The sequence below is a fragment of the Neomonachus schauinslandi genome, chromosome 10 (assembly GCF_002201575.2).
Source record: "Neomonachus schauinslandi chromosome 10, ASM220157v2, whole genome shotgun sequence".
Taxonomy (NCBI): Eukaryota; Metazoa; Chordata; class Mammalia; order Carnivora; family Phocidae; genus Neomonachus; species Neomonachus schauinslandi.
This window is the reverse complement of record NC_058412.1, coordinates 83,486,210-83,498,497: the sequence shown is the minus strand read 5'-3', so window position 1 is coordinate 83,498,497 and position 12,288 is coordinate 83,486,210.

The following is a 12,288-nucleotide window of genomic DNA, read 5'->3' as shown; positions in this document are numbered from 1 at the left end:
ATGATACTGGATCAGACAGTATACTTTTGTTCCTCATACCTCACATTTGGCAAGCACTCTTGCCACAGAATTCTATCAAAAGTTCAATGAGCACAACTCTCATGTCCCTCGATGAATGAGAGGATAAATAAAACATGCTACATGTACACAGTGGGATATTATCCAGTTTTAAAAGGAAGGAAATCTGACACATGTTCCACATGGATGAAGCTTGAGGATGTTATGCTCAATGAAAGAAGCCAGACATGGAAAGATAAATATTATGTGATTCCATCTCTATGAGGGACCTGAAGTAGTCAAACTCAGAAAGTGGAGGGGTGGTTGCCTGGGGCTGGAGGGAAGGGAGAAGGGAGCTATGGTTTTATAGGCACAGTTTCCATTTGCAAAGATGAGCAAGTTCTGGAGATGGATGGTGGTGATGGCTGCACAACAGTGAGAATGTTGACGCCATCGAACTATGCACTTAAAACCGGGTAACATGCTAAATTTTGTATTATGTATATTTTACAATAGAAATTATTTTGTATTTTACAATTACAGGGCGCCTGGGTGGCTAAGTAGATTCAGCATCTAACTCTTGATTTCAGCTCAGGTCATGATCTCAGGGTGGTGAGATCGAATCCCCACATCGGGCTCCATGCTCAGTGGGGAGTCTGCTTGAGATTCTCTCTCCTTTTCCCTCTGCCCCTTCCCCCACTCATGCACGCACTCTCTCTTGTGTTCTCTTTTTCTAAAAAAAAATTTTTAAAACAATTTTAAAATATACAGTTAGGGGCACCTGGGTGGCTCAGTCGGTTAAGCGGCTGCCTTCGGCTCAGATCATGATCCTGGAGTCCCAGGATTGAGTCCTGCTTCGGGCTCCCTGCTCAGTGGGGAGTCCGCTTCTCCCTCTGTCCCTCAACCCGCTCTCATGCTCTCTCTCACTCTCTCTCTCTCAAATAAATCAATAAAATCTTTAAAAAAACAAAAAAATAAAATATACAATTAAAAAACGTCGAATGAGCAAACACAGTCCTGTGAAGTCAGCTGCCGATAACGAAGACTCGCTCAGTCAAGGAACACAAGCACCTGCCCAGCTCTAGCTGTGAGCAGCAGAGACAGCCCCTGCCCTCCAGGCCCTTACTTCCCAGTGGCGGACCCGGGAGGAGACAAACAAAAGCATGCAGTCATTTCGGGCAGTTACCAGCAGGGCGCAGAAAGCAAGCCCAGGTAAGGCGCCCAGGGAAATACTGGTAGGGGAGGGAGGTGGTCATTTGACTGAGATCTGAGAGGCCAGGAAAGGTCGCCCAAGGAGGACATTTGAGAAGAGACCCAGGAAGGGGCACAAGGTAGGGAGTGTGACCTAGTGCAGATGCTCTGGGGCAGGGGATCTTCAAGTGTACAGGGAGATCCACGTGCCTGGGTCTGAGAAGGAAGGAGGTGCTAGCAGGAGATGAGTCTGGAAGGAGGGAGGGTTAAGGATGCTCTCAGCAGGGGCGTGGGGGGCTGCTGGGGGGGCTTTGAGTGTGGAGTGGTGGGAAGGGAGAGCTGTGCTAACATGGTTCTTCCTGCTGTGGTTTGGAGCCTCCGCTGTGGTGAGGATGGGGGAGAGCTGGTGGAGGAACATCAGTGGGGAGCTGGTGGAGAGTTCAGAGGGGGCACGGAGACCTGGGCCAGAGTGGCCCTGGGGAGGGAGGACATGGCTCGATGGAGATCCTTCCTGCAGGCAGAGCCAGCAGGAGCCGAAGATGTATTGGATGGGCAGTAGGAGGGCAAGAGAGGGGTCAGTCCGCTCCTGCGAGCATCTGGCTGGAGCAGCTAGCCAATGGTGTTGCTGTTCTCTGGAACTGGGGACCCTGCGGGGAAACGACAGGTCCACCGGTGGCTGTGCGCCCATGAGGGCCAATCAGATGTCCACGCAGGAACCATGTGCAGGGAGTTGGAAACCTGAATCTGGAGTCAGGGATGGAGGCCAAAGGTCCCCAGTCACTGTATGGAGATGCCATCAGGGATTTAAAGCCATAGCAGGGGAGGAACTGGAGAGATTGGAAGCCAACCTGGGCCTTCCAGAGTTCAGATGCCGCGTTCCCTTGCACAAGGTGCCAAGCTGAGCAAGCACCCACATGTCCTTCTCCTCAATGAAGGGCCATGGCTCCTCCTGCGTGGCCCTGGCCCCACTTCGCTCCTTCCTGCAGCTGCATATTCTTCCGTGGGCTGCCCCCGGGCCAGATGTTCCCAACCCTGGCGCAGAACAGAAGCACCCACATGACTTTTTATTTTGTTATTTATTGTTTATGTATGTATTTATTTTTTTATTAACATATAATGTATTATTTATTTCAGGGGTACAGGTCTGTGATTCATCAGTCTTACACAATTCACAGCGCTCACCATAGCACATACCCTCCCCAATCCCTGTGACTTTTTAAAAATCCCACTGCCCTGGGCTCATTCTAGACAAACTGACCTCTAGTCTTTGGGATGGACTCCAGCATCTGGATTAGAAGAAGATCCACAATTGAGGTTGAAAACAGAGTATTCCATGTTACTTGTGTGCATTTGTGGACTTCTGACTTCTCCCTGCAACCTGCTACGAAGGATCTCTGGGGTCCTGAGAAAGAGTGTCTCATAGCTCATCTACCTGTTCTCTGGCTTCTCAGATACCAGATGCAGGTGGATTTACCACGATAACTAGACCAAAGAGAAAATAACTCCAGCTCTATCAGGCAAGAAAGCATTTTTTAAACGTTCTCCTTTTTCATATTGCATTATACAAATCATACATGAATACATTTTCATTTAAAAAAATTCAAACAAAGCTGATTAAACCACAGACCTCATTGATCTCTCCTCTTTCTTCCTCCCTGGAGGTAACGACCCCAGGGGTCTGCTGGGTATAATTTCAACCATTTTTAGATGCATTTGAAAGCATTTATATGCACAAAAGTAAATGTATTATTTTGTTTTGGGTGAGTGCATGTTCAAAAAGGGAATTGCCTTCAATGTGTAACACTACAATTTGCTGCTTCTTTTTTTTTTTTTTTCACTTTGAGGAACTCTTTCGATCCAGTATGTGTTGGTCTGGTCTGTGGTCCCTAGACATATGTGGCTAAGCTTAAATTCATTAAAATTAAATAAAATTGAAAATTCACTTCCTCAGTCATGCTAGCAGCCATATTTCACGTGTTCAGCAGAGACACGTGGCTAGCGGCTGTTGTACTGGACAGAGGACATCCTGTCATCACAGGAAGTTCTCCAGGACAGCCCTCCATAGATCATTCTTCTTCGTAATGAGTCCTATCCCACAGTATAGCTGTGTCAGAGCTTGAAAAAGAAGGATTTAAAAAGAAAAAGAAAAAAACCATCCAGCTAAGGGAGAACACTTCAGTGCATGTATCTTTCGTGTGGAAAGTAGGTCAGTCCACAGCAAATAGTTTCTCCAAAGGCCAGAAATCCATTCTATGAGAGTCTGAGGTGGCAGCGAGGCATTTAGGGCTCAAAGACTTCTCTGTGAATGGTTGTTTTGCTTTTGCTTCTGGTTTCTTAGATTCCCTTACCACCTTTCTCATCTCCAAAATGTAAAACCACCTCCGAGATCCTGGCGTTTCCTTGATTCTGCCTCAAAGACTTCCTTCGCCTGCCTGCGCAGCACCTTCTGACTGTAGCCGCTGGCTTCCATATTCATCTCTCGCAGGTTTGGGGACAGAATCCACAGGGTGTCATTTATTCTAAGGTTAGAGAATTAGTATTCATGACAGCACCTCATCAAGAGAGCATAAAGGCATGCTCTTCCGTACCCAGTGCCAGCCTGATGATAGCATTTAACGCTCCCTGGGAGGGGACAGTGTCTTTAAAATATTCCAGATGCCCTTTGATATTGTGGTTTGAATCCCTAGGATCAGAACTGGCAGGTTCTTATCTACAGGTGTCAAACACTCTGGCTCCCACTTCAGGCTAAGGGACAAAAGATACGGGACGGGGCGGGGGCTGGTGAGAAGCAGTGGGAAACAGAAAAGACACAAATGAGGCCAACGTAACTAAATATTTAAATACTTACAATAAAAATTCGAAGAGTTTTGCATGGATACTGAGTTGAATTTTTCATTATATTCATCATGCTTATGTATTTTAACTGCTTTAGTTTGTTCTTAGAGTGATTCACTCATTCATTCCATAAATGTTTATTGATTGCCGAACCCGGGCCAGGTGCCGGGGACACCACAGTGAATAGGACAGATGTGTCCCAGGCCCTTAGAGGGAGACAGACAAGCAAACAGGCAAACGCCCCCTGGAGAGTTCATCGCTGTGGTGGGGCCAGCCCAGCACCCTCTGGGAACATTCCGTGGTGGCATGTCACTGGAGTTGGGGAACCCTCTTAATAAACATTTTTCTTGTACCTCTACTTCATGTAGAGGTCAAGTACAATGGACTCCAAGCTCTTTTCCATCTCCTGCATTTGCAAAGGGCAGGGTAAAATGAGTCCTCAGTACCAGTGAAACAGGACAGGGAACCTGAATTTTCTTCCCAACTCCACCACTGCATGGCTTCTGACCAGGAATAAGACATGGCTTTGTGATTCCTTTTTCTCAACTTAAGAACAGCATTGGGTTCACTTGGATCTGGTGCTTTCAACATGGGCTCAGTGATGGGGTCAGTGGCTCCGTACACACCCTTGAGCTGTATTCAAACTGCTTTAGATGTGCCTCGGTGCATTTTGGGGGAAGATCATCAGAGTATTGAAGGCTTATGACCCTGAAGAGATGAAGAACCAGAGACCTAGGTACCTGAGGTGCTTGGAAATAACAAACTTGATTCTTCAAACTATTTCATCTCTTCCCAGCCCATGGTGGGGTGCTGCACGTGCTGCAGGTGGGATAGAATACCTGGTGCAGCCTGGACGTGGGGCAGTTAGCAGTGGGCGGGAGAGGAGGGAGACGCCATATGACATGGGCCCACCTGTGGGCTTCAATCCAATATGCTGAGGGCTCTCCTGAGGGCACACATCTTCCCGAGGACCTGTCACTCACTCATCCAGGTGCCTGTGGGGAGGCTCTAATTTTGCAGGCACACCTGCTGTGTTAGGCAGTCACTTCATATACCCTGTCTTATTCTGTCCTCAAGACAAGGCTCTGGGATCAATACTCCATCCACCCTTTCGCAGAGGAGGAATTGAAGTTCAGAGAAGTTGATTGACTACCCAGATTCGCCTTATCGATGACTAGAGATTTACACTGAGGTCCCCCCAGAGCACTGGTTCTCAGCTTGGCCTTCATTTCAGAAACCCCAGGGAACACATAAAGCTCCCAGTGCTGAAGCCAAACCAGACCAATTAAATCAGAATGTCCGGGGAGGGGACCCAGCCACCAGGTAATTGCATTGTGCGTGCACTGGATCCTGTGTTTTTCACCACACCACAGCAAATATTCTTAGAAACCACTTAAGACAATGAGAAGCCTTCAGCAAATTAGTTTTCCAGGCCAAGACTCACGGTGAGCCGTGCAGCGCGCAGACACTTTTCCTGAGGTCTGCGCAGTAGGGACGTCACGCAAGCAGTGGTTGCATTTATGAGCAACAGGCCTGTTGTCTTGTTCGTACGGCCTGAGCGTCCAGTGAGTCCGAACCTGCCCAAGCAAGAATGATGCTCAGTAGGTGCCCTATGGAGAAAGCGTTTGCTCTTCACGGACAGAGGTTGCTTCCCTGACATCAGCAGGTGAATGATGCTGACCTGGGGGCGGGGGGAGAAAGGAGCCTTCCCTACGGGGCCTGGTCTCTGTGCAGGCGGGCTACCACCTGTCAGCTGGAGTATGGGGTGGGGATTGGATCAGAAAGATGATTCAAGTCAGTTCTCAGCCCAGAAGTCCTAGAAATTGCTTGAATGAATTCCAGTTCCATTTATATCACTCCAGAGCACTCTCAGATGTTGTGTCTGTCACCAGAGGGAGCAGAAGCTGTCAGGCAGCCAGAATAAAGCGGTGGACGCACCCCATGGGGCAATGGAAGGGGCTGGGTGCGCCCCGTGGCGGGGCCACGAGGCACTGAGCAGCCACGAGACACCAGGCGCTGTCCTGGGGGCCGCAGAGTCCTTCTCCCACTGTGTGCTCGCAAACACCCCCGCAGGGCAGGAATTGTGCTCCTCATCTTACAGATGAGCAAGCCAGCGTTCAGGAAGGCCAACGCCGCGCCCCCAGTGATGGAACTGTGAGCAGAGTGCCAGGATTTCCCCCATCTCCCTGTGCGTCCATGCTTCTGAAGTAATAGGGCTGGAGCACAGCCCCCCTCTGCCAAATGGGGGGCCGTTCCGCACTAAGGTAAGCTGCCCTGCCACTTGGACAATGGGCTTCTGAGCTAGGGGTGTCACCCGTCCCAGTCTCTCCTGGTGGATCATTTTTCTCACCATCGGCTTCATTTCATCCTCAATTGCTCGAAATGAGGGCAGAGCTATCTGACAGGGAAAATAAGAGGAAGCCCACATTGCAGATTTCCATCTTGACGCTACCAAAAGCTACTGTTCAGGGATAAGGCGCGCAGGCGATCCGGGGCATGTTTATTGTTTATCAGAGTAAGTAGACTCGGGTTCCAATACCGATTTGCAGCTGAACGACTTAGAGCTTACTGCCACCTTCTCAGAAAAAAATCTGCAGTCCTGCCACTCAGTCGGTTGTAGTTGGAGATGCAGTGTGGACAGATTGTCGCAGCTCCAAGTACGTGAGAGGGGACACAGAGTGTGGGGGGATGGCGTCCGCCAGCCAGCACGACGCTGGTGTGAAGCTGCTACTTAACGGCTTGCCATGGGTTTTCCACCCTGAAGCCTAGCGAGCTGGGGGCAGCACTCCCCGGCGGTGGGATTGGCCCTGAGGCTTGCGTGGGCTAAGTCATTTGCCAAAGGTCACCCAGCTGGTTGTGGCACAAGGAGACTCCAAGTCAATCCTGCTCTATGCCTTTGCAACGGCCCTCCCAAGAAGGGGGGTCCAGGGCTGGGCAGTGCTGAGACCTCTCAGGAGCCCACGGGTGGGTGTTTGGGGGATGGAAGAGGCAGTAGGGCTCAGAGTTCACCTCCGTGGCAGGAAGCAAATTCCCAGGGCCACCTGTTACTGTCACAGCTTTCAGAGGTGACCAGAGCCCACCATCTCAGCTGCCCTGGCCTTGTGTCCAGACCAAACCTAGTGCTCTCTCTGGAGAAGCCACCTTCAGCCCACGTGAGCTCACCTCCTATTTGATGATAGAGAAGATTTGCTTCTCCTGCCCCTCCCTTTCTTTGACAGCTACATTTTAGAGTCTAAGACTTGAGCAGCCAACATACCAGGGATTTGGCTCGGGCTCTTCCTCTCACCAGCCGTGTGACCTTGGGTGAGTCAACCCACCTCTGTTTCCACATCTGTAAAATGGGTCATGGAGGAAATGAAATGAGATCATTAGAATAAATGAGGTAGGAGAGCACAGCTGGGGGGAACATGGTTCTAGAGCCTGACTTGTTGGTTCTCACCTAGCACTGCTGCTCATGAGCTGTACGACCTCAAGTTCATTTACCTAATCCTTCACAGCCTCAGTTTCCCCACTTGCAAATGGGAGAAATAGTAACACTGACTGCATAATATGAAAATCACATAGGTTAGTACACAGAGAACGCTGACTGGCACATAAAAAATTCTCAATAATTGTTGCTTTTGGCCTCTGGGGACATCTTTCTATGGTCATGACTCAGTTGGGTGCTGCTGACATCTAGTGGGTAGAGCCCAGAAATGCTGCCAAATAAACATCTTACACTGGACAGCACACCCCCCCCAAGAAAGAATTGTCTGGCCCCAACTGTCAAGAGCGCCGAGGTTGAGAACCTGTGGTCTGAGGACTCCTGGCCTTTCAGCTCATTGTGTGGATCGGCATGGGTGCCTTTCATGCTACAAGGTGAGGGCCACACTCGGACTGAGTGTGCATGTGAACCCCAAGGTTTGGACATGGCACCATTCATGCGGGCGTTTTAGATGCCCCTTCAGTCCCTGGTCTCTAGGAGAGGGATCCTTCTGTCCTATGATCCCATCCTCTATGGCACTGTCTCTGTGGCCTGTGCTCGGTCGCGAGAGGGACACCCTGGGCTTCGAGTCAGTTTCCTTCTTCTGATCTCTTTCCGCACCTCAGGGGCTGGGGCTTCGCTGAGGTTTTGTGGGAGCCTGGAGCTGGGCACAGCGCAGCATGACCTCTGTGTCCCCGGCCTCTGCTGACACTGTGCCATGCACAGTTGCTTGGGCTGTCCACCCCATGGAGGTCCTGCCCCTGCACAGCTGGAGACACCCCAGGAGACCGTCCAAAAGAGGGTCAGGGGGTGCGATTACTGATGGGCCCCAGACCACCACCATCACAGGTATTCATCATTTCTGTCCCAGCTCAACCTCCTCCGGAGGGACAGATGGCCTTCTTCTCCCAAGACGGCCTTGTCACTGACCAGTTTTCAGTGGGGACAGGGCTGCATGGCTGCTTCGCCAGACAGGAGGGACTTGGCAGTGGAGGTGACAAGTTTCTGCCCAGCAGACAAAGATCAAATTGCTCACCATCTTCTACCGGGCTGTGTAGGCCCAGTAAGGCCCACAGAGGGCCGGTATGCCCAGTGTCCCCTGTCCTGTCTTGCCCCCCGTCTGGTAGAGGTGGAGATGGCAGATTGGCAGCACCCAGGGTTGGGAGCTTCCAACAGTCACTAAAGTCGAAAAATGGGTGCTTTGCAGGGACAGTGCAAGCTTTCTCTAAAGCACAAACATTTAGGCATGGGTGGAAATTGTCTCTAATCAATGGGGCATTGTATGGGCTGCCACCGAGGGCTCATGAATGAGGGTCAAGCCGCTCAGAAGTTACATCACAGGATTCTGCCAGCAACACAGGACCTGACATTCATGGCAAGGAAACCGTTATGAGAGTAGGGCAGGGAGCACTTCTTCCCACCATCTGGCAAAGGGCATCTGGACAATTAAGAGCACTTTCACCTGCAGACCTCAGGGATCCCATGGCTGGCCAAAATCTCTAGAATGAGCATGCTTTGTGTTCTCTATGGGAGAAGAGCTTACTTGTCTAGTTGTCGCTAGATCCACACAACTGAAACCTCTCCCACAAACTTGTACGGTCAGATCTGATGTTCCTGAGGCCCGCAGGCCTCCCCCACTCACAGCTCTGTGACTCCCGGGAAAGTTCCTATCTATTTGTGGATTCATGAGCTCCCTATTCAGATCCATTCTAATCAATAGACGCCAAGAGATGTGCTGTGATTGGCAGGCATCAAGAGCCAACTGGCAGGGAGACACTCAACCCCCACGCTTATGCAGCATTATTCATAATGGCCAAGAGGTGGAAGCTCCTGGACTCAGTGTCCATCAATGGATGAATGGATAAACCAAATATGGTGTATACACATCATGGAATATCATTCAGCCTTAAAAAGGAAGGGAATTCTAACACCTGCTACAACATGGGTGAATTTTGAGGACAGTGTGCTCGGTGAAACAGGTCAGACACAAAAGGACAAATGTCATGTGATTCTACTTACATGAGGTTCCTAGTGTAGTTAAGTTCGTGGAGACAGAAAGCAGACTAAGTGGGTGTCAGGGGTTGGGGTTGGGGGAGGAATGGGGGCTGGTGTTGGATGGGGATGAGTTCCAGTCTGGGAGGATGAAAGAGCTCTGGAGATGCATAGTGGTGATGGTCGCACAACAACGCGAATGCATTTAACGTGACTCAACGGCGCACTTGAAAATCATGAAGATGGTAAATTTTACGTTATGTGTATCTTACCACAATTTGCAAACAATAAATAATTGGATAAAAGTCAAATGCTATCCTCTGCTCTCCCCTCAGTGGCCCCCAACCTGGGAGATCTAACAACTTTACAGAGCACTTGGGAACACTCCCTCCACAGAGGAAGGATGAGGAGCCACGTGGAGGGCTTCCCATCCCCCACACACAGGCTGCCTCTCGGAAGCACTGGCTCCACCCCTCGTCTTTGGGGTCGGGGCTGCCCAGCCACCTCCCTTGCGGGTGGGAGCAAGGGGGCAGGGAGGGACATTCTACCCCCATTATACTGAAATTGTTGGCTGAGCTCTATGCCATGAGCTGCGCTTGAACCTGCATGGCAGAATAAATATGTCTAAATTGGTGCTACTTATTTCAGACTGGGAGGGATGTGAATGTGAAGGTCCCCTTTTAAAGAATTTAGGGGTTAGGATCCCACCAATTTATAAGGAAACATGCAGGCTGGGTCGAGACTGTGATGGTAGCACAGTCCTCCCCAGTGGGGCTGTGGGTGGGGAGTGAGGGAAGGGGGGTATCCGCAGATTGCAGAACACCAACTTTAACCCCACGGTGAGACTGACAGGCAATGCCCCAAGTGGGGTTCAAATGCTGTACCCCTTTCTTCCTGACACAGTGAGGAGCAGGAGGGAAAGCGGCCTGGTAACCCCCTGAGCCCTGGACTTCACGAGCAGGGAGACCACTGCTAACTCAGCTGTGAGGCGAAGACATTTGGCACAGACTGGTCTCAGTCTGGAGTAGCGATGTTTGAGCCCCATGGACCGGCGCCTCCAGTTAGAAGGTGGAAGGTGTGTGGAGGGGGTTGCTGCTCAATTTCTGAATCAGGAAAGCACCGGAGAACTCCCTTGGAGGCATCCAGAAAACCCAAGCAATCCCTCAAACTAGTCGGTGGGGAGTCAGGCCCTGCCATGTCCCAGGGGTGCCTGGCGCAGCCTGATGCCTATCTCTCCACGACCTGCTCTCTAAAGGCTGCAAGTCCATTCTGGAAGATGGAGGGGCAGGAGAGCCTAACCTCAACTTGAAAGGCCTCACAGAATATGAAGCAGGACAGGGAAGAACAAAATTACAGAAACAGAAAAATCTAATGGAATAGAGAAACCCTCTGAACACTCCAGAGCAAAGAAGCAGGTTACCTGCAAGGGTTCACACCCAGGCTCTTCCCTGAAAGCCTGAGAGAGATTGAAAAAAACTAGTCATCACATTACACTGTAGTGGGAGGAAGGGGGAGCCAGATTTCTCCGTGGATCCTTGCCCACCTCCACGCCCCAGGACAAACGTGGAATCTGATAAGGTCGGGTCTGTTGGCTCCTTGCAAGGAGGGAGAGTCACCCAGAACCGGGGACATCACCAAGAAGAGGAAAGACAGAGTTGCCCAGGATTTGGGGGGACCACGGAGGCAAGGTGAAATTTACATGCAACAGTGTTTTCATCAACTCAGGGCAAAGTGGGGCTGGATGCGGGTGGGTTGGCCTCGGGTCTGGACTGCAGAGTTCTTGGAAGTCTCAAAGCTAAGATGGACGTGGAATTCGTGTCTGGAATCCCCGCATCTGAAACTCTGCCCCTGGAGTGGAAATGGAGGCAGCGTCCCCATCGGCGACCGAGGTCCAGCGTGGGATGTCGCCTCTAGGTGCTCGAGCTTCAGAGAGCTTCTGTGTTCTGGGAGAACGTGGTTTTTCTGTACAGCAGCCCCTGTGCCATGTCAGACCCTCAGTCAGCCTGTCCCCAGGAGGGACACTGGTAACTTGTCCCCTGGCTGTTCTGTATCTATTATCCCCGACTAATGCAATGCCAGGCACATTTTTACCATCTGGGTCTGAGCTAATTTTCACTCCTCACCCTTCAGAGCCCCTTGCTGCCCTCCTCCACCCTGCTTGTGCCCAAGGCTAACCTCCGCACACCATGTCTAGGGCATCCATGCCCCCTGGCTTCATCTCCGAATGGCCCGGCGGGACTGGGAGGGAGTGAGGGAGGAGCCAGGAGGACCGCAGCGGGGGCGCTCTTCCTCCCACAGGGACGCCTGGACGTGGCCCAGCCCCTCCTCTGCAGGCAGCTGCTCCCGGGCCCAAGCAGCCCCGCTCACCTCCTCTTTCAGGAACCTAACAGCTTGGCTGCTACCAAGTGGTACTAGACTCACCCGCAGCTTCATCAGTAGTCTTCAAGTCAAGAAATCTTGAATTACCCTATTTTGAGTATGCCGTCTGTTTCCTGTTTCCTGATATAGGGAGCATAATCAGTAAAAATAAACATGATTTAATAGATCAAGCTTATTAATATGTCGTTCCAACTTCACACTTCCATGGGCAAGTCACACTGTGTCTCTGGGTCTTAGTCTCCCCAGCACGGAACAGAGAGGGGTTGAGGCACTGTGGCGTGGATTAAATGAGATAAAATACATCAAGGGACAGTATGTTCACTCTATAAGCCCAGGGCGGGGCTTCCTTGAGAAGGAGCAGTGGGATGGAGCACGCACACAGGGCAGAGCGCACAGGCATCCTCCCTCCTCACTGCCCTCCATCTGCCGCC